Source organism: Urtica dioica, chromosome 8, assembly GCF_054948205.1.
Source record: "Urtica dioica subsp. dioica isolate 48M chromosome 8, U.dioica_male_clone48M_v1_H2, whole genome shotgun sequence".
Lineage (NCBI taxonomy): Eukaryota > Viridiplantae > Streptophyta > Magnoliopsida > Rosales > Urticaceae > Urtica > Urtica dioica.
Window position 1 is genome coordinate 21,237,492 of NC_142763.1, and position 26,285 is coordinate 21,263,776.

Below are 26,285 nucleotides of genomic sequence, written 5' to 3' on the forward strand. Positions count from 1 at the left end.
ATTTAGCCTATCCGTGCTATACACGTGTCTATACACAAGATAAAATAAAAACAAAAGCAGAGACTGAAACGACTGCATTTCATCTCTAATATAAATCACTTCACTTGATTTGTAAATGAGATTTGTAGATCTAGCTAGAAGACGAGATCACCGAGTTTAAAGATGTTAAAACTTGGAAAATTAAAATGCTATAGGAATAGTTAGTTCTTTTGAGTGTCCAATATTGTTAGTCACTTTAAGGATGAAAGGGCCATCGCGCGTCGGGAACTGTACTAAGGTATGCTTATGATCGACATTTGATAGAAACAACCCTGAAGAGGTCCACACCTGATCACAGCCAGCTCACCTGCCGTGCCAGCTGAGCACCCATTGGTCAAGGCGCTGGTCAAGACGGTTAGGCGGTTAGGAAGATAGTTAGATAAATACAATGTATCTAGACAGTTATGGTTTATATAAATACGTGTAACTCAATTAATTCAGTTAAGCAATACAAATACACAAAAAGGCTCATAGAGAAGATTCTCTCTCTAGAGCATTGGATTCTCCTAGATCTGAGATTATCCAAAGCTTCACTTGGTATCAGAGATATATCAATGGCGTTCGACGGAATTTCCTCGTCGTCATCAGAGATCCCGAGATCATCAGTCTCTCCACACTTCGCTCCTACTCTCTCATCTGCAATCTCTGTCAAGCTCGACAAAGAAAACTACTCTGTTTGGAGAAGCCAAGTCTTACCAGCAGTAATTGGACACAACCTTGAAGGATTTGTCTTCGGAACGAAGATCTACCCCAAGGAATTCGTCAAACACACAGATCCGCAAGGAAATGTCACGAAATCAACAAATCCAGAGTATATCCAGTGGTTGAGAGAGGATCAGCTTCTCTTGAGAATCCGTTCTTCTCATGGAATGTGGATTGCTCTGGAACAGAGGTTTCTGTCAGATCGAAGGCTAGGTTAATTCCTCTGAAGACTCAGCTCCAAGCAACAAAGAAAGGAAGTCTTTCGATCTGTGACTACTTCGCCAAAATGGAAGGCCATCGTAGACTCAATTTTCTTGGCTGGTGGTGACATCTCCGACGATGATCTGATCCTGGCACTACTCATGGGATTACCTGTTGAGTATGATGTTGTTGTTGCATTGGTAAACAACCGTCTGCAACAATGTGATGGTGAATCGTCTGGAATAACCATCCAAGAGGTCTTAGCTATGGCTCTCTCACAAGAAACGCGCATTGACCAGCTCACCTCACAATCAACGATTGATGTTCAGTCAGTCTCAACAAACTACAATGGAGCAATGGCGAACTACACAGATACTCATGGTAGAGGTCGCTCTAGGGGCAGAGGTGGTCGAGGACGTTTCACTGGTGGTCGAGGTTCAAACTCAAGACCTACTTGTCAGATCTGTGGTAAGCAAGGACACGTGGCTATTGCGTGTTGGCACAGACTCGATGAGTCCTTCCAAGGACCTATCTCATCACCAGCAACAAGCAACAACAACAATCCACTCAACAAGGCAGCGTTCTATGCTGGTCCTGAAACTGTAGCTGATCCAGCGTGGTATGCTGATTATGGTGCAACGAATCACGTGACTGCTGAGCTGGACAAGCTTCACATGAACACTGAGTACAATGGCAGTGACAAACTCATGGTCGGGAATGGTAAATGTCTCTCCATCACTCACACTGGACTGTCTCATTTACATTCCAAATCAACAAAAAATAAATTAAGAAATGTCTTGCGCAAGAGCTTCCGGATATAGAGAGTAAGTCAATATGAAATCCAAATCTCTTTCACGCTTTTGTTGTTCTGATTTTGTTTTCACACTTGTTCGATACAGCTGTCGCCACCACCCTTTTCCCCTCTTCCTCTCTCTCACCCGCTCCCTCTCCTTCGTCCTCTCTTCCTCTCTCCCGCGCGAGCGCCGACCCCGACTGCGCGCGCGCCTCTGCCGACTGCGCGACCAGCGACCGGGCGCCGCCATCTCTCCCTCTCGCCTGTTGTCTCTCTGTCCTCGCGCTCACTCGACGCGCGCTTCCGAGTCCTCTGCGCGACTTGACAGGACTCTTTCTCCTCCGCCGAGTCCGCCTCTGCCAAGCCGCTTCCGCCCCGTCGCTGACCTCTGCTCTGTCCTCGCTGGCAACGACGCTTCCGAAGAATCTCGGCCGCCCGATTCCTCTGTCTTCGTCATCAGCTTCCAGACTTTTAGGTTTGTAAATTAGGGGTTTTTTAATTGTTTTCTAAGGTTTGAAATTGTCATCTGATTTGGGGATTCCAAATCGTGGTTGTTTGGATTGATTTAGTTGGTGATTCATGGTTTTTGGTTGATTGAGATTTTAGGCTGACTTATTGATTGAGTTTCAATTAGATTGATTGATCTCATTATGATTTCAAGAGTGTGGATTGTTAATGGTGAAGTCCTACATCTTGGCATTGTGTAGAGTTCTTGTTTTGCTTAATTTCGGCTCGGCAGATCAAGTGGCGATCCAGCTGATGCGAAGACTTTTAGTTCAAGTTTCCGGAGCAGCTCCCTTGGAGAAGGATCTTGTAAAGAAGTTTAAGCGCATGCCTGATCATCTCAAGGTATCTCTCCTATATTTTTTTTTATACACATGTACCGTTGCAAGTCTTTTGTTTCACTGCTGAAATACAAGCTAATGATACGAAAGCAGGGAAACCCATCCATCCCAGAGAACAAGTTATTCAAATAAGTGCACTAAGAAACCAACGTAAAGAGATGGGGATATATGTGAATTTATAGGAGATACAAGATAACTTACGTATGCATAAATATGAATTAGCTTACAGTCACTAATATGGGATATGTTAGCTTACAGTCACCAACGTATGTTACCATATTTCAGCTACTGCATCTTTTTTTCATGTTCAAGTTATCTTTCAACGTGAGATGTTAGCTTACAGTCATTTATATATATCTCATTAAGCTCTATATCGGATTTACAAAGCTAATATGGGCTTTGTAGGATCATAACATACGTTTGATATTTTCCTCTGAATATTCCGAAAATAAAGAAAGATGAATTTGTATAATGATACGGAAAGAGTACACGAAGTGAAACCATACAATTTGAATAAGAAAGTGGTTTCACGTCAGCAGGAAGCGAAAGACAGCTGGCATGTTTTAGAAGTTATCTTGTAAAGGGTGTAAATAATGACTTTTGTAGACTTCTTCTCTGGTATCCAGTTGTGTTTCAGCTTGTAGTTAAGTTGCAATGGAACAAACATATTTGTTCAAATCTGTAGCCTTTACTGGTTATATATGTTTGGGTTGTTGCTATTATCGGTGTAAATGTCAATATTTCTCTACCGATGTTCGCCAGGTTCATTACAGAAATGCAAAAAGCTTTACGTTGTTCACTTGTCGGAGAGAGAGTACTCGCAGTTCCGTTGTTTGAGCTCTACGACAACGTCCAGGTACAGAGGTTATGGGATTAGGTTGTGAAAGTTTAGTTCATACTTCATATTATGATTTTGTTTTCTGTATGTTTAATGCTTCATAGAGAAGAAAAGGGACTCACCCTTTATATTATAAGGGAAACATAGCATGTCACAAACAAGAGGCTCCTACTGAGATGGGAAATTCCGGGCATATATATATATTTCCTACTTATCATTTTGTTTATGGTGTTGTAGTTTCCTGAAATCATTGACCAAGGGTCCACAAACAGGAAGAAGTGAGGCTGTCATAGCATGACTGATGTAGAGCGTAATATAGGAAAGAGAGATAATCGCAAGTTGCAATATTGACTTCTTTTTACTATTTCATAATATCTACCAAATTACATCAATGGAGAATAATACTTATAGAGTTGAAAAGGGCGTAAAAAAGGAAATAAACCATAATCAATGCACCAAATTCTAAAATTGAAATGAAATAAAACTGATCACAATTGATGCTCATAATTCGTCCGGAGTGGAGAAAATTTGTCCTCGAATTTGTAAGGGTGTGTTTTTTTTCTTATGGACATTGAGAGGTTCACAAAGACTGATCTTCTCGGCCTTCACACGGGCGGTTTGTCGGGAGGCTTCTTGTTAGGAATCAACATGGAATCCACCTCGATTTTCTTTGTGTCCTCATCGATCCACGCTGAAATTTTAAGCCTGTTTCTAAGTTCTTATTTTCTTCATTAATTATCATTTTATTTCTTAATTATCTTTTACATTTTTCATTAATTTTTATTTGGTGAAAAAATTCTTCTATTTTTCTATTTTATTCTGTTCAAAATCAGCTCAGTTCTTATTTTCTTCTTTTCTTTTTAAATATTAACTATTTCGAAATAAACTATCGTTATTTTGAACAAAAGAAAGTGAAATAATTGTGAATGATGTTTTTCATTTTTCAAATATTATGTGAATGATTTTGAGGGCATTTTTGTTATTTCGAAAAACAGAGTTATGGAGTCTTCAATTTTAAAAGAGATAATTAAACAATAAACTTAGAATATTTATTATTTGATAGAAACCTCAGATACATGGATTAAAATTGCTCAGATAGATATGCTATTTTCCGGCAAAGAATGATTACGATTGTTTTTTTAATTTATTCCGAGAAAATGTGTTGAATTTGGAGCTTTTAATAAACACTTAAAAATCTCTGTTGTGTCAGTTTTAATCCGGTGATTAAAAGCTGATTAGTTGTTAGTCAATCGCTCCTAATTACACGGGAATGCATTAAATAGAAACCAATAATTTAGCTATTCCTCAAAAATTTGCATAGCAATAGCAAGTCTATATAATACATTCAAACCAAGCCATTAAAACTAGTGATCAAACAAGCTCAACCTTACAAAGACGTCAATGACATTCTCTGCTTCCGTTCCTCTTTTGTACTCGCATTATATTATTATTATTTATAACTAGTTTCAGTTGAGCCAATTTGATCACCCATTAAAGCCTCTCTTTTTTCACACACAGCTTATTTATGGCGCGACTCAGTAAAGCTAAAGATCGGGACACCATTTCCGGAAAGGAGATCTTGGTGGATCGATCGTCAATCCTTAAAAACGACCTCTTTCGAGATGGAATAGTGGAAAGTGAAGTTGTGGGGAATCCACTCGATGCCCTTGGAACCTTTCTTGTGGACGAATTTGCTTCGAGAATCGAGCATCAAATTATCGACCATATCGGCCAGATAAGCAGTTGTCAACCCGAGTCCTTTGCGAAAGACTCCACGATCTTCGGGAGAAGAATCTTTTGCTCTTTTTGCGCGAACAAGCTCGACCGGATGAACACATCTCTTGCTTTTTCCATCTCCTCGAACACCCTTTTCCGAGTAAATACACGAACCTGAAATAAAAGTCAATACTTACTAGACGTGGTGCCCAAAAAAAAAATTGTCCAAACTCCACATCAGATTGGATCACCAGCTTTTATTTGAAAAGGCACGTCCGGTTTGGTTTCAAGTAATGGAAACCGCAGTCCAAACGAAATCGTATCAGAAATTTTTTATTATTTTCAATTTGCAAGGATTTAAAACTTGTTAATTAAAGATGAATCCATGCTTATTTTAAGACTTGGTAGCATGGATGAAATTTATACGCCGCTTCATTTACTTGGAGTTTCGAAATTTGAAAAAAAGAAAAATTTAAACGTATCCAAAACGATAGTCTGGTTAAGATATCTTAACAAGTAAAAATTTATTTTATTTTTTCTCAGGCACAATTCAGTCTCAATTTCAAACGATCTGGTCTAGTCCGGTTAAGATAATTAGCAATTAAAGACCCCTACTATGAAGATTACTAGGCCAACAAGTAAAGAAGAAATATCAGGTGTACCGCGGGATCGGATTTGCTTCCCAAGCAAATCGAGAAGTGTAGAAGAGGCTCGATTCTTTGGATGGCAAAAGGTCTCCGAGCATCTCCAATTTTGAACCTGCTCTTTAACGAAAAAAGCATCCTCAACCACTGCTGATAAACAACAACAAAAAAAGGTAAGGCAAAAAAGCAATGATCAAACAGTTTCAATGATATTAATAAAATGAGAATCGGTTTTAATTGTCCTGGTCGAGGTAATCGGCACCCTAGGATGGAATTCTGAATCGTATCGACGCTTATGGTATGACTCCCAAAGTTAAACGCGACCTAATTTACACACATTCGAAAGATCATACCGAGGATAATTCAGAGGCTTAAATTAGATTAAAAAACACCAGGTTATACCAGAGGAACTTAGGTGATAATGTTGTATATCAAAGTGACGGCGACAGAAGAAAGAAAGTACGAATGAGTGAAATGCTATAGCTTCCATGCATTTCAAATCATCTGTGCTTTCTCTCTTCTGTCATCGTCTATAAACATATAGACCACCATGTTTCCTCTAATTAACAAAAACATAAATATAATAAATATGTATGTATATAAAAACATGCTGGCAGCTTCACTTTCTCAATTGTAAACATTAACAATCGGAACATATATGATATATACATATATTTATATATTACAAGTGCGGGACTCTTATGTGCGTGTGGGCATGAAATAATCGATTAGGTGGGCTTTATATTTATAGACGAAGATGACGCTGAGAAAGAGAAAGGAGAGAGAGGGGGAGAAGAAATATTAATACAATATTTATGGCTATTAAAAATGCTTCGCACGTCGGTTAGTCGGTACAACGATAACTGTCCAAACATTGACGACAAGAGAGAGAGAGAGAGAGAGAGAGAGAGAGATGGGTTGGGAGTCTTGGGACTTGGAACTCTTTGCTTTGGGGTGGTGGTGTATTTATAGTGGAGGAAAAAAAAGAGGGTATATTAATTGAGCCGTTGATTAATTCAAAAAGCACATACTTTACGATGTATTTATATTATTATTGGAGAAGAAATATTAATACAATATTTATGGCTATTAAAAATGCTTTGCACGTCGGTACAACGACAACTGTCCAAACATTGACGACAAGAGAGAGAGAGAGAGAGAGAGAGAGAGAGAGCTGTACTATTCATAAATTAATAACACAATAAAAAAATAAAAATAGCAGCAGGGCTTCGTAGCACAGACAATAAATTTGTGCATTGTTTGAGTTGTTTACTCGAATTTCGAGGAAGAAGACGCTGAGAAAGAGAAAGGAGAGAGAGGAGGAGAGAGCAATAAATTTGGCCCACCTAACTTTCTTACCGATTAAATTGTATGAGTAAAAAAAAATGACTGATCGCTTTACATCTAATTAGAAAGGAATGGTACCAAAATAAAGGTAAAAGTCACCACGCACGTTTTAAACTTGTTGGGGGGTTCTAGTATGCTTTACGCCTTTACCTCTCTTTTGTCTCTTCTCATGTGGCTTGTCTGTCATTTATCTGATTTAATTAGATTTAATTATGATAGTAATAACCAACCAGATGCATTCCCCCTTTTAAAGAAAAAAGAAAAAACAAAAAAAAGAGTTGCATAATGATAATGTTAATAATAAAAACCAATCTGAGCCGACAGTATAGACATCTGTAATATATATAATAGTTCTTTTTTTTCTTCATTAAAACTGTAATATATTATTATTGGAGAAGAAATATTAATACAATATTTATGGCTATTAAAAATGCTTTGCACGTCGGTACAACGATAACTGTCCAAACATTGACGACGATCTAATGAACTTGAGCATATTTTTTATTTTATTTTGCTTATTAATAAACTAGGTGGACATTTTGCTTGCTTAGCTTTTCATTAACACCGCTTTGTTGTTGTTTTTTTTTGTTTTTGTTTTTTTTTTATTATTTGTAGGGAATTACATTAAATTATATTAATGAGAAATGTTGATATAAAAAAGCTTGAAGTTCATACGAACGTGATAAATGGTAAATAAATAAAAAAACATATCATGAGGTAAAATCATCGTAACAAAATAACTCTTCGAATAGTTAATAAAAAAATTTCGATTGAAAAACATAGTTAGCTAAATTTATATAAAAATAAATCTCAATATGTCCGAATTTCAAAAAATAGATTTGATGATGGATAAAACTTTGGATTAGAATCCCAGAGAAGAGCATAATCAGAATATTAAATATTAATTATAAAGTAAACAAATATAATAAAAAAAATAAAACTATCTGAACATAACTTTACGAGTAATAAATCATTTTTCAATGGAATAACAAAGCTAATAGGTATTTAGTTGCAATTAAATCTAAGTAACTATTGATCTAAAAATAATATTGATGATGAATAAAAAATCCATGTAATCATCCAAGAGTACGAATTCACAATTTAGAAGACAAAAATGAAATTTACAGAATTGGTATACAAAGTGATGAAAATGATTATTTAGGATGTCAATAATTAAAAATATTTAATTTAAATTTTGTAAATAATTTGACTAAAAGTTAAATACACATATTTTAAATATTTTTCTCTTTAAATAATTTAGTATTCATTTATAATAAAATAAATTTGATAAATTATAAAGATAAAATTAATAATTTTACATTATTAGTGAGATTGTATACAAGTCACGCTCTCAGGCAAGGAAGGAAGGGTGCAATATGCACCCCTTTTAAGCACGCAATTGATGATAATTCTCATTAAGTTAACAATTAATTAAATAACTGTTAAGCCGTTTTTTGGTTTTAACATTTGAGTACACGTGGTGGGCCTGGAATAGTCACGTGCCTAGTATTGGATCGGCCCAAATTACTTTCCGAGAGTCCAAAGGGCTCAAGGAAGTTCGGGACAAAGCCCAAAGCGTCCAAGAGCTTCAGAGGATCTTAGAATCGCAAAGAGGGAAATAATGCTTTGCTTTCTTCTTCGTCGGGAATGCGTTCTTCGTCTTTGATTCCTGGCCTGGAGGTTGAGCCTACCTGGAGGTCGAACCTGCCTGGAGGTCGAGCTCGCCTGGAAGTCGAGCCTGGCCTGGAGGTCGAGCCTGGCTGGAGGTCGAGCCTGCCTGGAGGTTGAGCTCGTCTTGGGGGTCGAGCTCGCCTGGAGGTCGAGCCTGGCCTGGAGGTCGACCCTGGCTGGAGGTCGAGCTCGCCTGGAGGTCGAGCTCGCCTGGAGGTCGAGACTGGCCTGGAGGTCGACCCTGGCTGGAGGTCGAGTCTGGCCTGGAGGTCGACCTTGGCTGGAGGTCGAGCTCGCCTGGAGGTCGAGCCTGGCCTGGGGGGTTGAGCTCGCCTGGGGCGTCGAGCTCGCCTGGAGGCCGAGCCTGGCCTGGAGGTCGACCCTGGCTGGAGGTCGAGCCTGCCTGGGGGTTGAGCTCGCCTGGGGGGTCGAGCTCGCCTGGAGGTCGAGCTCACCTGGAGGTCGACCCTAGCTGGAGGTCGGGCCTGCCTGGAGGTTGAGCTCGCCTGGAGGTCGACCCTGGCTGGAGGTCGAGCCTGCCTGGGGGTTGAGCTCGCCTGGGGGGTCGAGCTCGCCTGGAGGTCGACCCTGGCTGGAGGTCGAGCCTGCCTGGGGGTTGAGCTCGCCTGGGGGGTCGAGCTCGCCTGGAGGTCGACCCTGGCTGGAGGTCGGGCCTGCCTGGAGGTTGAGCTCGCCTGGGGGGTCGAGCTCGCCTGGAGGTCGAACCTGGCTGGAGGTCGATCCTGGAGGGTGTGACCGTGCTCTTCGTGAGCTGCCTACGCACCCGCTTTGCGGGATCAGGTCATGACGTAGTTCAGGGCGAGTGTGTTTGCTATGTGAATGGATTCTTGGATTTTTGTTTTTTTTCCTCCCGCCGAGAGGTGGCTCTCGGTTTTTGTTTATGATCCGGGATAATTTTGAAGTTGGGAGAGTATTTGGCTGAGAGAATTCTGGGGTTGAGATAATTTTGGGGTTGAGAGAATTTTGAGTTCAAAGGATTCTCTGTCCCTTTTGATTTGTGTGAGTGAGCTATTTATAGGGAAAACATGCCGCTTGTTGAAAATTTGCTTGTCACTTGTCGCTTGTTGAAAATTCGCTTGTCGCTTGTCGCTTGTTGAAAATTTGTTTGTCGCTTGTTGAAAATTCGCTTGTCGCTTGTTTTAGTCATGCGTATTTTTAGCATTTGACTAAATTGTCCTTCTATATTGTAACGTCGTTTTTGCAATTAAGGCGTCGTTTTTACCATAAGAAAAAGACGGCATAACATTAACCCCCCAGTTTCGCGTGCGACTTGTCGTGTGGGAAACTTTGCTTCTCATCCTCTTCTTTATTGATTTATTATTTATAATATTGTATGTGTATAATATCTTTATTATCTTTTTAGGAAAGGTGACTAATCCGGTTATAACTTTTGAAAAATACATGCACAAGTACCCACACATTTGCAAGTTGCGTAGGTTTCTTTTTAGGCATAGACTTATATATGTATTTTGATGTACTATAGGTAGCCAGTTTTTATATCATCATTACTCCGTGTATAGGTATATGCCCATTATCATATTTATCATTTATTATTATTATTATTATTATTATTTCCTATACTCTGTGCATAGATTGGTTTACTCATTTGTTTTTTTTTACTTTAACACCTACCCCATGCTCTCTTTCTTTAAAAACTGCGATGTATCCGGGGATTGAGCTGCCATCACAGGAGCGTAGCAGAGTTGAGATCAGCAAATCTCCTTGGATTTTCTGGCTTCCTTCTTGAGGTTGGTTTCTTCTTTGGTGATTATATATATTCTTTACTTCTCACTTTGCCATTTCTTTCTTTTTCACTCCGTCTCTCGACCCTCTTGTCCCCTTCCTTGAATCTTTCTGGCTTTTCTTCCAAAATACTGTGATGACTCTTAATAATCTGATCAATGGTGGGCCTAATTCGCCCCGTGGTCCCAACGACCTAGTGGTCCCACCCGATTGTTCTAGAGCTTTTGACACTTTCGATTTTGGTGAGTCGTGGGTGTTTGATGACTTTCCATGCGCTTTTGGCGAAGGTATGGGTTCCACAAATTCGCCTAATGGTTTCGGTGATGGCGACCTCGATGCCTTTCTTGATGTGGTCCTCAGACGGAGGCCGGTTCCGCGTGTGTCGGGTCTGTGTTTCGATGGGAGAGGTAATGTCGTTCGATCAGCGGCCCATGGCGAGTCGTCTCGGTCCCCGCTGGCCGTGAGAGGCTGCGAGGTAGGTCCAGCAAATGAAGATGGTGTCACACCGGGTGTTCTCCGGAGTTTGGAAAGTGATAATCCCTTGACTTCGACGCCGCTTTTCTTCACAAACGGGTCCCCGTCGCTGCCGGCGGACTTCGGAGCATCAAGGGGTGGGTTTCTTCCGGCGTCGATGGGCGGCGAGGTCGGTCTGGACCGAGGCTCTGTCATCGGCGGGCCTTCGTTGACATCAGGGGAGGGCAACGTAGACGTTCTTCCGAATGCCTGCTCGTCGTTTGCCGCAGAGGGCGTAGAGGCTCCAGCAAGCGAGCATCGTTGTAGCTCCCAAAAAAACGGGAAGAAGATGTCGTTGTTGCTCGAGGCGTTTGGTCATTTGGTCGGAGGTGAGACTTCGGCACGTCACATCCCAGGACGCGACGACGAAGGCCTCGGTGCCAACTCCTCGGCGAGCGGCGAGGTGAGTTTTCCGTCTCTTGGGGTTGATATTGATGATGATGGTGATAAGGTTGTTATGGCAGAATGCTCTGAGGGAGAGGTCGAGTCTTATCGGTGCAACTCGTTTATAGTTGAGCCCCCAAAATGGCCGCGGTCTTGGTCGAGGCGGTCGAGATGCGGGGATTTTGCTGGCCTCGATGCCGTGAGCTTGACAACGGAAGATAGAGTTAGGTTCCTCCGTGAGAAGTACGAGATCCCGCCGGAAATCTCCATCATTGTTCCCTCCGTCGATGATTATTCCGACCAGCCACCCGAGGGATATACAACCGTCTACGTGGAGAGTCTTAAGCATGGGTTGAAGCTCCCTCCACACCCCTTCATATGCAATTTGCTCGAGAGGATCAAGCTGCCACCCGGTCAACTAAATCCAAGGAGCTATTGGGTCATCGTGGCTTGTTATATCATGTGGTTCCGGGAAAAGCACCGTGAAATGACGGTGTGTGAATTTCTAAGTTTGTGTGCTGTGATTCCGAATTACAGAACGAAAGGGTCGTTCTTTCTTCGTAACAATACGTCAAAAAAAATACTCGACAAACTACCCGGCACGGGGCGTGAGTGGGTCGATGAGTTCTTTTACACGCACGTCGACTATTTTGGAAACATTCCCCTTGGTTTTCGTACATCGGCTGATTGCCCAAAACCCCCTGATTAGCGATCCGAGGTTGCTTCTTTTCTTGAAGGGATACCTATTAGTGATCGCGAGGCTAACTTGTTTCTTGACGACAAGCTGTGGGAAGAGGTTGGGTGGTTCCCTTACCGTTCGGCCGACGAGGTTCCATTGCTGTTTTCGCGCTCTTTTCCATCCTCGGCAGAGTCTGGTGGTATAGTAATAGGGTTTTTATTTTTATTTTTTATTATTGCTATCACAATTTGGTTCCCATATGTATACATATCTCCATATTTGACAAGAGAAAAAACTCTAATTCTCTCGACGATCCCTCGCAGGTATGGCGGCTTATGGGGCCCGAGGTGTTACAGGGCCGGGACTCTCTGCGGGGCGGTCGTTGCCGGTTCCTCTTCTTGGTTCGGAGGCGTCGCTCCCTTCGCAGCCCTCAAGGGTAGGCTTATCTCCTCGCGCTACTACAGCATCTATGTCAACCATAAAAGTAGCGATTACTAGTTCAAAAAGAGCGCGAGATGAGGCTCCGTTAGTGGCTTCCTCGCGTGCCAATTTTGGGAAGAAGTTTAAAGCTCCTCTTCGCTCGTCGTCCGACATAGTTGTCAGGTTCTCGGTCGCTGACTCCTTTGGCCCGTAAAGGCATCAGTGGTATCGAGTCCACTCATGCATCGGAGGTGACTAAGTTGGATCGGATGACCGCGATTGCCCTTGCTGAGTTGCTGACTCGCGAGGCCCGACAGGTTTTCCTCCACGTGCATGGCCCAATATTTTCTTTGTTCACCATCTTTTCACCTCTTTTATATACCTATTTTTTTTTGTAGTGCTATCTAGCTTCTGTTGCAACTAAGCGAAATGTTCGCGAGTTGGTGAGGAAATTAGGACACGAGACCGAGGCCCGTCGTCTGGCACAGGTGGATGCCGATGGTCGCGCGGAGGCCCTCGAGGCTGAGATTGCAGGGCTCAGGAAAGGTGCTGTGGATGATGCTATGAAGATATGTGAGCAAAGAGCCGAGCTTCAGCGTTTGCGTATCGAACTGGGGACCATTCAGGCGGAGCGGGCTAGTTCGGCTATTGACTGGGCACACCGCGACTTGGTTGCATACTGGAGTGGATCGGGAAAGGAAAATCCTCCGGAGGGAGTGGAGAGACTCTCCGCCTTAGATGATAGTGACTCGTCTCTTTCCCCCTTTTTTTGTGATGGACTAACGGCCTTATCGCCCCTTTTTGTATGTGAATTCGGGCAAACTTCCATTCGTCAGGATTTTTCTTTTTGATGGCGCAGTCGGTTGTGCGTCTCTCAAGACCCGTTGTGTTTTTTGCGGGCCCCGATTTCGGGTATAACTCTGACGAATGGGCATTTTCCCTTTTTTGCGTAGTTTCTGTGTTTGTATGCTTTTGGGAAAACTGTCATTTGTTGGTTTTTTTCCTTTTGGTGGCGCAGCTTGTTTGAGCGTCCTTCTAGTCCGCTCGTCTAGTCGAGCTCGTCACCAGCTAGTCGAGCTCGTCACCTCGTCTAGTCGAGCTCGTCACGTTGTCCAGTCGAGCTCGTCTCTCGTCTAGTCGAGCTTGTCTCCTCGTCTAGTCGAGCTCGGCACCAGCTAGTCGAGCTCGTCACCTCGCCTAGTCGAGTTCGTCACGTTGTCTAGTCGAGCTTGTCTCCTCGTCTAGTCGAGCTCGTCACGTTGTCCAGTCGAGCTCGTCTCTCGTCTAGTCGAGCTTGTCTCCTCGTCTAGTCGAGCTTGTCTACTCGTCTAGTTGAGCTCGTCACCAACTAGTCGAGCTCGTCACCTCGCCTAGTCGAGCTCGTCACGTTGTCTAGTCGAGCTCGTCTCTCGTCTAGTCGAGCTTGTCTCCTCGTCTAGTCGAGCTCGTCACGTTGTCTAGTCGAGCTCGTCTCTCGTCTAGTCGAGCTTGTCTCCTCGTCTAGTCGAGCTCGTCACGTTTTCTAGTCGAGCTTGTCTCCTCGTCTAGTCGAGCTCGTCACACAGTCCGTGACGAGCCGGAATGACTTCGACACTTCGTCCAAACGTCTTTTTCGTGTTTGTCGTATGGAAATGCTTTGAGCTTGTGCGGGGCTCCTGCTGCCTTTTCCCTTCTTGCGCCTTGAGCAGGCTTCGAGGTGGGTCGGGTTCTCGATGGCGCGAGTTCCCTTATCTTGGGCTTCACAAGATTCTTTGAGGTGTGTTCGGAGTTTCAATGTTGCGAAATCTCATTTCTCGGATCCCGTGGACACTTTGAGGTCGGTCGGGGACTTGATGGCGCAAGTCCCCTCATCTCGGGTCGTACGGGATTTTTTTTAGATGTGTTCGGAGTTTCAACGTTGTGAAACCCCATTTCTCGGATCCGTAGACGCTTTGAGGTTGGTCGGGGACTTGATGGCGCAAGTCCCCTCATCTTGGGTCGCACGGAGTTCTTTGCGATACGTTCGGGGTTTCAACGTTGCGAAACCCCATTTCTCGGACTCCGTGGACGCTTTGAGGTCGGTCGGGGACTTGATGGCGCAAGTCCCCTCATCTCGGGTCGCACGGAGTTCTTTGCGATACGTTCGGGGTTTTAACGTTGCGAACCCCCATTTCTCGGACTCCGTGGACGCTTTGAGGTCGGTCGGGGACTTGGTGGCGCAAGCCCCCTCATCTCGGGTCGTACGAGATTTTTTTTAGATGTGTTCGGAGTTTCGACGTTGCGAAACCCCATTTCTCGGATCCGTAGACGCTTTGAGGTTGGTCGGGGACTTGATGGCGCAAGTCCCTTCATCTCAGGTCGCACGGAGTTCTTTGCGATACGTTCGGGGTTTCAACGTTGCGAAACCCCATTTCTCGGACTCCGTGGACGCTTTGAGGTTGGTCGGGGACTTGATGGCGCAAGTCCCCTCATCTCGGGTCGCACGGAGTTCTTTGCGATACGTTCGGGGTTTCAACGTTGCGAAACCCCATTTCTCGGACTCCGTGGACGCTTTGAGTTCGGTCGGGGACTTGATGGTGCAAGTCCCCTCATCTCGGGTCGCACGGAGTTCTTTGCGATATGCTCGGGGTTTCAACGTTGCGAAACCCCATATCTCGGACTCCGTGGACGCTTTGAGGTGCGTTTGGGGCTCGATGTCGCGGTTGCTATGTCTGTATTCCTGCATTTTCACATGTATGCATATATTTTTTTTTTGTTGCGTTTTCCGTGGTGCTTGGTGTTTGTCTTACTCTATTAACCCCCCAGTTTTTATGCAATTTTGTTTAAATTGTATGAAAAGTTAGGAGCTAAAGATTGCAAACTGAACGCGAATTTCGACTTCATTCATTAATTGGGCGAATGGCCTGCTTTTGAAAAATTCAAAGTTCATTGGGGCCGGTGGTCGCTTTTGGAAAACTAAAAATTTGAAAGGACTTGATTTGTTGTTCAGGTTTCGTCGCTTGCTAACCTTCAGGTGCCTTGGCGCCACGGCCTATTGGTAGTATTGGCGGAGATGCTCCGCGTTCCACGGGTGTCTAATTTCCTTGCCGTCCATCTCGTCGAGATGGTAAGTTCCGTCGTGTATCACCTTTCGAATTCGGTAAGGCCCTTCCCAGTTCGGCCCGAGTACCCCTGCTCCGTGAACCTGGGTGTTTTGGAACACCCTCCTCAGGATGAGGCTTCCTTCGGCGCAACGGCGGATTTTGACCCTTGTGTTGTAATGCTTCTCAACGATCCTCTTCTGCGCGGCCATGCGGGCGAACGCTTCAGCTCTCCTTTCTTCGATCATGTCGAGCTCCATTCGGAGGGCTTCGTTGTTGCTGTCTTTGTCGAAGGTCTCTGTTCGGAATGACGGCGCTCCGATCTCAACGGGGATGACGGCTTCAACCCCGTAAGTGAGGGAGAAAGGCGTTTCGCCTGTGGCGGTCCGCGTGGTTGTCCGGTAAGCCCAAAGGACAAGGGGGAGCTCGTCGGCCCATGCGCCTTTCTTTTCTTCCAGCTTCTTCTTCAAAGTCTCCTTGATCGTCTTGTTCACGGCCTCAACTTGGCCGTTTGCCTGTGGGTGGCGTGGTGAGGAGAAGGTCTTGCTGATCTTCAATTGCTCGCATATCCTTCGGACCATCGCGTTGTCGAACTGGCTGCCGTTGTCGGTGACGATCGAGGCGGGGATGCCGTGGCGGCATATGATCGATTTCCACATAAAGCTTGTAGTGTTTGCTTCGGTTTGTGGCCAGAGGCTCCGCCTCCACCCATTTCGTGAAGTAGTCGATGGCGACTATCGCCCAGACTCGCTGGCCGGACGCCATCGGGAGCTTGCCTATGAGGTCCACCCCCACTTCGCGAATGGACGTGCCACGAGGATCGGGCACAATGGGGCCGGGGCCTGTCTCGGAATATGCGAGAATCTTTGGCACTTGTCGCATTTTTGCGCCCAACTGAACGCGTCTTTCTTCATCGTTGGCCAGAAGTAGCCTTGCTTGAGCGCCTTCAAGGTCAGGGACTGACCTGCGGAGTGATTCCCGCAAATTCCTTCATGGATTTCCCTCAAGACGTAGTCGGCTTCGGCGTCGTCCAGGCATCGGAGGAGTGGCTGCGAATACCATCTCTTATAGAGTGTGGATCCTCGCCAGACATATTTGTGTGCGTGATACTTCACCTTCTTAGCTTCAGCCTGGTCGGTGGGGAGGACGCCATCGCGGAGGTATTTGATGATCGGTGTCATCCAGTTCGGTTGGGGCTCTTCTTCGATCAGGTTCACTTCTTCCTTGGTGATGGACGGGAGCTTCAAGGTCTCGACAGGTACCTTGCCTAACTCCTCGCTGTCGCAGCCAGATGCCATCCTAGCCAAGGCGTCGGCCTCAGCGTTCGAACCCCTGGGGACCTGCACGATCTCGTACCAGGAGATTGCCTCTAGTCGGATCTTGGTTTCCTCCAGGTACGCCGCCATGTTCTCCTCCTTCGCCTGGTATTCTCCCTTGACTTGGTTGACGATGAGGAGCGAGTCGTAGTGGATCTTAAGGTTTTCGGCCCCGAGCTTCCTGGCTATGTCGAGTCCGGCTAAGAGGGCTTCGTATTCGGCCTCGTTGTTCGAGGCTTTGAATTGGAAGTGGATGGAGTACTTGAGCTTTTCTCCGTCCGGGTTGACGAAGACGATTCATGCCCCTGACCCGCGGACATTGGATGCTCCGTCCACGTGCAGGTTCCAGACCGGCCCATCGGGAGCGGCCTTCCTTTTCTTTTTCGGATCCTTGTCCCCCGCGGTTTCTTCTTCTCGCTTGTCTTCCTCGTCTTTGCATAGATTCACATCGTAAGTGAATTCGGCGATGAAGTCGGCGACGGCCTGTCCCTTAATCGCGATCCTTGGCTGGAACTCCACCCCGTATTCTCCTAGCTCCTGGGACCAGACGGCCATTCTCGTTGAGGTGCCCTTCTGCAGAGCTTTCTTGACTGGGTACCCGGTCCTCACTATGACTTGGTGTGCTTGGAAATATGGTCGAAGCTTTCTTGCGGACATCGTCAGAGCAAGGGAGAGCTTCTTTATCTCCGGGTATCGTGTCTCAGCGTCCAGGAGCGCCTTGCTTACATAATACACGGGCCATTGTATCTTCTCTTCTTCTCGGACGAGGACAGCGCTGACCGCCCTCGTCGACACAGAGAGGTACAGGTAGAGGGCATCGCCGTCCTTGGGCTTCGCTAGGAGCGGTGGCGTGGTGAAGTATGTCTTCAAGTCCTGGAATGCGGTTTCGCACTCGTTGGTCCACTTAAAGTCGGCTCCTCCTTTGATGGCTTGGAAGAAAGGCTGACATCGGTCGGTGGCCTTGGAGACGAACCGACTTAGCGTAGCCACGCGTCCAGTGAGGCTTTGGACTTCCTTCGCCTTGGTTGGGGACCTCATGTCCAGGAGTGCCTGTATTTTTTCGGGGTTGGCTTCGATGCCTCGCTGGTTGACGATAAATCCCAGGAATTTCCCTGACTCTACACCGAACGCGCACTTGTTCGGGTTCAACTTCATCTTGTACTTTCGGAGAAGGGCGAAGGTCTCCTCCAGGTCTTTGACGTGGTCAGGCGCCTCGAGGCTTTTGACGAGCATGTCGTCGACATAGACCTCCATCGTCTTCCCGATTTGCTTGGCGAACATTTGGTTTACCAAGCGCTGATAAGTGGCTCCGGCGTTCTTCAGCCCGAACGGCATCACCTGGTAACAGAATAGGCCTCGATCGGTGGTGAAAGTGGTCTTCAACTCGTCCGGTCCGTACATTCTGATCTGATTGTATCCTGAGTAGGCGTCCATGAAACTCAAGAGTTCGTGCCCTGCGGTGGAATCGACCAGCTGATCGATCCTCGGCAGGGGGAAGCAATCCTTCGGGCAAGCCTTGTTGAGGTCGGTGTAGTCGATACAGATTCGCCACTTCCCGTTCGACTTTTTCACCATGACCACATTAGAGACCCAACTAGGGAACTTGGCCTCGCGGACGAATCCAGCGGTGATTAGCTTCTCGACCTCCTTGTTGATCGCGAGATACCTTTCGAGGTTGAACGATCTACTTTTTTGAATTTTTCCCTTCTCTCCAGGGAGTACGTTGAGCCTGTGGGTGATAATCTCCGGGTCGATCCCCGGCATGTCTGCGTGTGTCCACGCAAAGACGTCTTTGTGTTCTTGGAGGAACGCTCCGAGCCGATCTTTTAGTTCGGCTGGCAGGTGTGCTCCGATCATGACGACATGTTCGGGGTTGGCGCTGTCGAGTATCACAGGTACGAGGTCGCTCGACGCCTCTACTTTCTTGGAGTTGGCTTCTTCTCGCGGGTCCAGGTCCTCGAGTGTTTGCGCCTTGCCGATCTCGCCTGAGAGGTCGTCTCCGACCTCACATATGACACTCACCATGGCGTCGCCTTTCCTGATGCGGGATCCCTGGACGTGGCATGCCCTGGAGTCGGCTTGGTTTCATCGCATCACCCCTACTCCCTTCGGTGTCGGGAATTTCATGAGGAGGTGGTATGTTGAGGTGACCGCGCGCAGCCTGTTGAGCGTCGGTCGCCCTATAATGACATTGTGAGTGGAAGGTCGGTCCACAATTAGGAAGTCCACCAGGCGCGTGACCTGGGCTCCCCCCTCCTGTCCAAATGTGACTGGGAGGCTTATGGAACCTTCTGTGTAAACGCACTCTCCTGCAAACCCGAAGAGCGGGGTCTTGACTGGGGTTGGACGAACTTCTCCAAGGTCAATCCGGTCGAGGGCAGTTTTGAATAGGATGTCGGCTGAGCTCCCGTTGTCAATGAGAATCTTCTTCACCATATTAATTGCTACTTGCGTCTTGACAACGACGGCGTCGTTGTGCGGGTGCATCACCTGGCGGGCCTCTGCCTCGGTGAAGTGGATTGTTTCGTATGGCGTAATCGGGCATGTGCTCTGGGTGAGGTTGATATGGTGGGAGGGACCCTCTCCGTTCGCCGCTCGCGCATATTTCCTTCGTTCGTGCGCGGTATCTCCCATTTATGGCCCCCCAAAGATAGTGGTTACCAAGTTGAGTGGGGCGTTGGCCACGTTACCTCGGGTGTTGTTGTTGTTGCTTCCACCCGCGACAACTTCTTTCCCACGTTTCTGCCGCCTGTCGTTTTGGGGAACCTGTCTCCTCGGTGCGGGGTTTGGATTGGCGACCATGGCCATCACGAACTCCTTCAGCTTGCCATTTTGGATGTGACTTTCGATCTGCCTCCTGAGCTCGAAGCATTTGACGGTGAGGTGACCGTGGTCTTTGTGGAAACGGCAGTACTTGTTCTTGTTGCGTTCTGATGGGTCCTTCGCCATGGGTCGGGGCTCGGTGAACATGTCCCCGTGCAAGGCCAGAATTCGATCCGGCGTAGCTTTGGGTGGCGTGAAGTCGGCGTTCCTCTGGAACTTCTCGACTAGTGGGGGTCTCTGTCTTGACGAGGGTCGGACGTTCGAAGCCGCGGCGCTGGCGCCCCGGCTCTTCTTTCTTCGTTGTTCGTCGTCGACCTCGTCCTCGTCCCTGCGCCGGTTTCCCCTCTCGCGGATCCTCCGACTCTCGTAGTACTCCTCGACGGAGATGTGCTGGGTAGCTTGGGAGATGAGCTCCGTCATCGTGGCGGGTCGCTGCTTCACCAGCGACGTCAGGAGGTCGCCAGCCCGTAGGCCGTCGATGAAGGCGTAGACAGCGTCGCTGTCCTCGTAATTGTCCACCTTGTTGGACTCCTCAATGAACCGGTTGAGGTAGTGTTGGAGCGTCTCGGAGTCGCCCTGTTTGATCGTCAGGAGGTATGATTTTTCCTTTCTCCGGACCCGTGAGGCGGAGAAGCGAGTGAGGAACCTCTCCTGGAGGTCTTCGAACGATTGCACGGACCCTCGCACGAGCCTTTGGAACCACTCGAACGCGGTACCGGTGAGGGTGAGACAAAATGCCTGGCACATCGTTGACGGGGATTGTCCCGCCATCCTCATGTTGGTCTGGTACTGGTGGATGTGGTAAAGAGGGTATGTGCTTCCGTCATAGAGCGGCATGGTGGGCGGACGGAAGCTCCCCCCGGTGTCGTTAGCGAGCACGTGTGCCGCGAATGGCGAAACCACGCCCTCGATCATGCTTCTCACCAAGGGGGTTCTTGTATGTGCTGCCTGCAACTCTCGGATTTCCTCTCTCAACACGTGGAACATGTTAGTTACTTCATTATTTCCGGCATGTATGGTGGTAGGCGCAAATCTGGTGGTACGTTCTCTTTCATTCGATGCTTGATCGATCAGAGTGATATGTGCTGCTGGCGGCGTTGCCGTAATTGGAGGGGCGACTTCTTGTGGTTCGCCTGTTTCGGGGACGGCTTGGCGCCCCGGGATCTCCCATCGAGCGTTGAGGTGACGTCGTAGATCCACGTTGGGCACTAAGCGTCCTGGCGACCCCGTACGTCGCGGCCCAATCTATCGAGAGCAGACCTTCGTGATTCGGCTCCGGTTCCTACGACGGAGCGGGCGGCCTGGGGGATACTGACGCGTTGTGGGTCGGTGCCTAAGTTCTGCGGTCCATGTTGATCTAGCCCCCGAGCGGTTCTTCGTTCTGCCTGGTGGTGGCGGTCGATGTCTCGAATACTTGGGTCAGGGTCGTCGTCTTGTCTGCCTTCGATGTTCGCATTTAGTGTTTGCCCTTGTTCGCGCCTTTCACCCCCAGAGTTAGCGTTTTGCGGGCGTCCTTCTCTTGCATGGGCGTGTAAAGTCATGACCCTGTCCTCTCGATCTCTAGCGAACTCGCTTGCTAGCAGGAAAAGACTGTTCTCGAGGCGCTCCATGCGACTGTCTCGTTCGACGAAGACAGTGTCGAGGGCGGGATTTCTAACGCCGGTGGTATTTGGGTGTGGCAGAGGCGCGGTGCCTGCTGCCGGGACGACGCTTGGTGGCGAGGTTTCTTGACCGTGCCTAGCCTGAGTTCGGGCCCGTGTGTGAAGTGCTACGCTCTCCGCCTGTTGAGGGGCGTTGCTCCCAGAAGCGGCGACGCGGTTGGACATTTTGCAGGAGATTTTTGCCGGAGGAATCTTCCGGTTATGATGATTTGGCGGATTAGTCCTCCGGTCTTGAGACTTTCGGTGGAGGATTCTTCTGGTTTTGAAAAGAGAAGGTCTACCAGGGAGGCTTGTGATGGTCCCGTGAAGGGAGGTGGATTTGCCGGTGGAGAACTCGTGGTTGTTTTCGAGTCCCACTCCTTCTAGCGCCAAAATGTTAAGCCGTTTTTTGGTTTTAACATTTGAGGACACGTGGTGGGCCTGCAATAGTCACGTGCCTAGTATTGGATCGGCCCAAATTACTTTTCGAGAGTCCAAAGGGCTCAAGGAAGTTTGGGACAAAGCCCAAAGCGTCCAAGAGCTTCAGAGGATCTTAGAATCGCAAAGAGGGAAATAATGCTTTGCCTTCTTCTTCGTCGGGAATGCGTTCTTCGTCTTTGATTCCTGGCCTGGAGGTTGAGCCTGCCTGGAGGTCGAACCTGCCTGGAGGTCGAGCTCGCCTGGAAGTCGAGCTTGGCCTGGAGGTCGACCCTGGCTGGAGGTCGAGCCTGCCTGGAGGTTGAGCTCGCATGGGGGGTCGAGCTCGCATGGAGGTTGAGCCTGGCCTGGAGGTCGACCCTGGCTGGAGGTCGAGCTCGCCTGGAGGTCGAGTCTGGCCTGGAGGTCGACCCTGGCTGGAGGTCGAGTCTGGCCTGGAGGTCGACCCTGGCTGGAGGTCGAGCTCGCCTGGAGGTCGAGCCTGGCCTGGGGGTTGAGCTCGTCTGGGGGGTTGAGCTCGCCTGGAGGCCGAGCCTGGCCTGGAGGTCGACCCTGGCTGGAGGTCGAGCCTGCCTGGAGGTTGAGCTCGCCTGGGGGGTCGAGCTCGCCTGGAGGTCGACCCTGGCTGGAGATCGGGCCTGCCTGGAGGTTGAGCTCGCCTGAGGGGTCGAGCTCTCCTGGAGGTCGACCCTGGCTGGAGGTCGAGCCTGCCTGGGGGTTGAGCTCGCCTGGGGGGTCGAGCTCGCCTGGAGGTCGACCCTGGCTGGAGGTCGGGCCTGCCTGGAGGTTGAGCTCGCCTGGGGGGTCGAGCTCGCCTGGAGGTCGAACCTGGATGGAGGTCGATCCTGGGGGGTGTGACCGTGCTCTTCGTGAGCTGCCTACGCACCCGCTTTGTGGGATCAGGTCATGACGTAGTTCAGGGCGAGTGTGTTTGCTATGTGAATGGATTCTTGGATTTTTGTTTTTTTTTCCTCCCGCCGAGAGGTGGCTCTCGGTTTTTGTTTATGATCCGGGATAATTTTGAAGTTGGGAGAGTATTTGGCTGAGAGAATTCTGGGGTTGAGAGAATTTTGAGTTCAAAGGATTCTCTATTCCTTTTGATTTGTGTGAGTGAGCTATTTATAGGGAAAACATGCCGCTTGTTGAAAATTCGCTTGTCGCTTGTCTCTTGTTGAAAATTCGCTTGTCGCTTGTTGAAAATTCGTTTGTCGCTTGTTGAAAATTCGCTTGTCGCTTGTTTTTAGTCATGCGTATTTTTAGCATTTGACTAAATTGTCCTTCTATATTGTAACGTCGTTTTTGCAATTGAGGCGTCGTTTTTACCATAAGAAAAGGACGGCATAACAATAACTATACCATAAAAATTTGGAGATATGACAAAACTTAAATTTACATATGACTTTATATCTGAAGAGAGCCCTTAAATTAATTTATTAGTACATAGAAATTTTTACCGATTAAATTGTATGAGTGATAAAAAAAATGAAGGTAAAAGTCACCACGCACGTTTTAAACTTGGGGGTTCTAGCATGCTTTACCTCTCTTTTGTCTCTTCTCATGTGGCATGTCTGTCATTTATCTGATTTAATTAGATTTAATTATGATAGTAATAAGTTAATAACCAACCAGATGCATTCCCCCTTTTAAAAAAAAATAAAAAAAAGAGTTGCATAATGATAATGTTAATAATAAAAACCAATCTGAGCCGACAGTATAGACATCTGTAATATATATAATAGTTCTTTTTTTTTCTTCGTTAAAACTGTAAGAGTATATTATTATTGGAGAAGAAATATTAATACAATATTTATGGCTATTAAAAATGCTTTGCACGTCGGTAGTGTACAACGATAACTGTCCAAACAGACGACGATCTGTGGAGAGAGAGAGAGATAGATATGAGAGGTGCAGATAGATATAGGTAGAAAGGAAACAGCTATAGATGTAAAATAGGTAGCTGGGGATCAATAAATATGTATCATTAAGAGAGATCAGCTTAAAAGACAAATTAATACCACAATAAAAAAATAAAAATAGCAGCATTGTTTGAGTTGGTCTCATATGGACTAGCTAGCAATAGCATTAGCATAGTAGGACTGTGCTACGACAGTAATGTTGGAAACTGTTTCAATGAGTTGGAAATGAATGCAAACACAAACTGCAAATAGGATGGCAACGGGTACGAGTAAAGTCGGGTACACCGATTTCGTTACTCGTACCCGCTATAATTTATATACGTTCCTGTTTAATTTTATTTATTTATTTTAGGAAAACAAAATAATTTTGGATTGGGTCTTCATGACAAAGTCTTGAGAGGCATATTATGTCTCTAATCTCTCTATGCATGCATTACTCAAATATTATATATATTAAATTTTGGTTATGTAAATATCATAAAATTTATTATTATTATATTCATAAGCTAATATTTTTTTTAAATAGCATAACTCTATTTTTTTTTCACTTACCCGCAACTACGCGAGGGTTAAATAACTTTATATAAATCGAAAGCTGTTGTTTTTATTAATAGCGTTTCTTTAATAAGTGATTGAGATTGGCCCTCTAAACTCTCATTCTCTCTAACCTTCCAATACTGACACCATTGCAACTTGCCCAAGAAATTAATGGTGTGCGACAAATATTTCACTTTATCTCTATGCACTCACAAAAAAATCCAAAGCATCTCTGCACTCATTTCTTATCTACCATATCACTTTATCTGTCTAGTCTTGGTAGTTGCCCAAGAAATTAATGGTGTGCGTATTTCACTTTATCTCTATGCACTCACAAAAAAATCCAAAGCATCTATCTGTCTAGTCTTGGTAGTTGCCCAAGAAATTAATGGTGTGCGTATAAAAAGCCTAATTTATTTATTTTAATGATGAAACAATCACTTGAAATAAATTAATGGTGTGCGTATAAAAATAAATTAATGGTGTGCGTATAAATTAATATGCTAATTGATTCTTTCGGAAACAGTAAATAAAATATTTGTTAACATATGGAAAACTAGTTATTTGCTAGTAATCCTCTGAAATTACTAAACGGGTGTAAAATAGTTGTTCAACTATGAATGAAACAATTTGTTGACCAGCTGATCGTTTTTAAGCAGTTCTAATCTTTTATTCAAAGTGATAAACTAACAAACAATCAAATAGAAATAAAAAATACAAGACCATTGGTAATTATGTCTGGTGTAAACCACCACTCAAAGACACTGATCATGATGTGAAAACAGACTTTTGGCGTCACTTTATCTAAGAGCAACGCTGTACTTTTAATTCTGTAATGAATTTATACATATAATGTCGCACGCACCTAACTGGACTCATTATCGCACACACATAATTACTCCTTACAACATTGTGAACCTTACAGATGCATAACTGGACTGATTATCTACAATTATTGATTAGCAGCGCTAACATTTTTTGTATGAAAGAAATTTATGTTTTTGTAGGTCCTCACCAATAATTCCACTGTTTCTTTTCGCTATGATTTATCATTTATGGACCTGTGGCTGTGGTTCCCACATTTGCATTGCATCTTTGCAATTTGCACGTTGTTTCAAAATGTGATTTTACGCAATCTGCTGTTTGAACGGAAATTAATAATTAATCAGCACCAAACAAATGTGGCTATTTGATATGTGTTATTTTATACCTATTTTATTAAGTGTTTCAATATTGTTTTTTTTTTTAGAAGGCCGGGCATGTTTGGTTTAAAATAAAAAATGGAATGTTAATGGCAATGGGAATGATAATGGCAATGACAATGGAATGGTATTATATTTTTTTTGTTTGGTTTGTAATATTAACTCCAATAGAATGGAAAGTAAAATTTACCATATTACCATTTTCATAACTTTACCAACTTTCTCTTCTTTATCACTACCACTTCGTCTTCTTCTCAGCATGGACTGATACAGTAAAACAAGATGAACTAAAATGGACTTTAAACCATATTTCTCAATAAAACTTCAAATCCATTGTCTATTTAGGAGAATAATTTGAGGGCCCGATTTTTTTTCCCTTTCATTGGGTGTTGTGCAGGCAAAACCAGTTTCAATTTTTTTGGATCTTTACTGGTTAATCTCCCATGCCTAACAATTTCCATACACAAACTCGACAAAACAATCGATAAAAGAAAAAAATGAAAATATGTTGAAATCGCTTTGCGTTCATCTATGAACCTACTCTAGACTACTCGTCTCCGTCGTCTTCATCGTCGGCGTCGCATCTTCTCCGGCAAGAGAACGGCGGCGAAGGCGGGTGGTGCCGAATGTCTCGTCAAAGACCTTCACAACCTCCCATATCAAAGTTACCATTTGCGGTGGCTCGGCTGTCGACGGCGCCTTCGAGATCCCTCCGGCGTCAATCTTCACTGTCGCCGCCCTGGGAATGATCGTCTCCGTCGTGCTCTACGAGAAGGCGCTCGTTTTAGTTTTAGATTA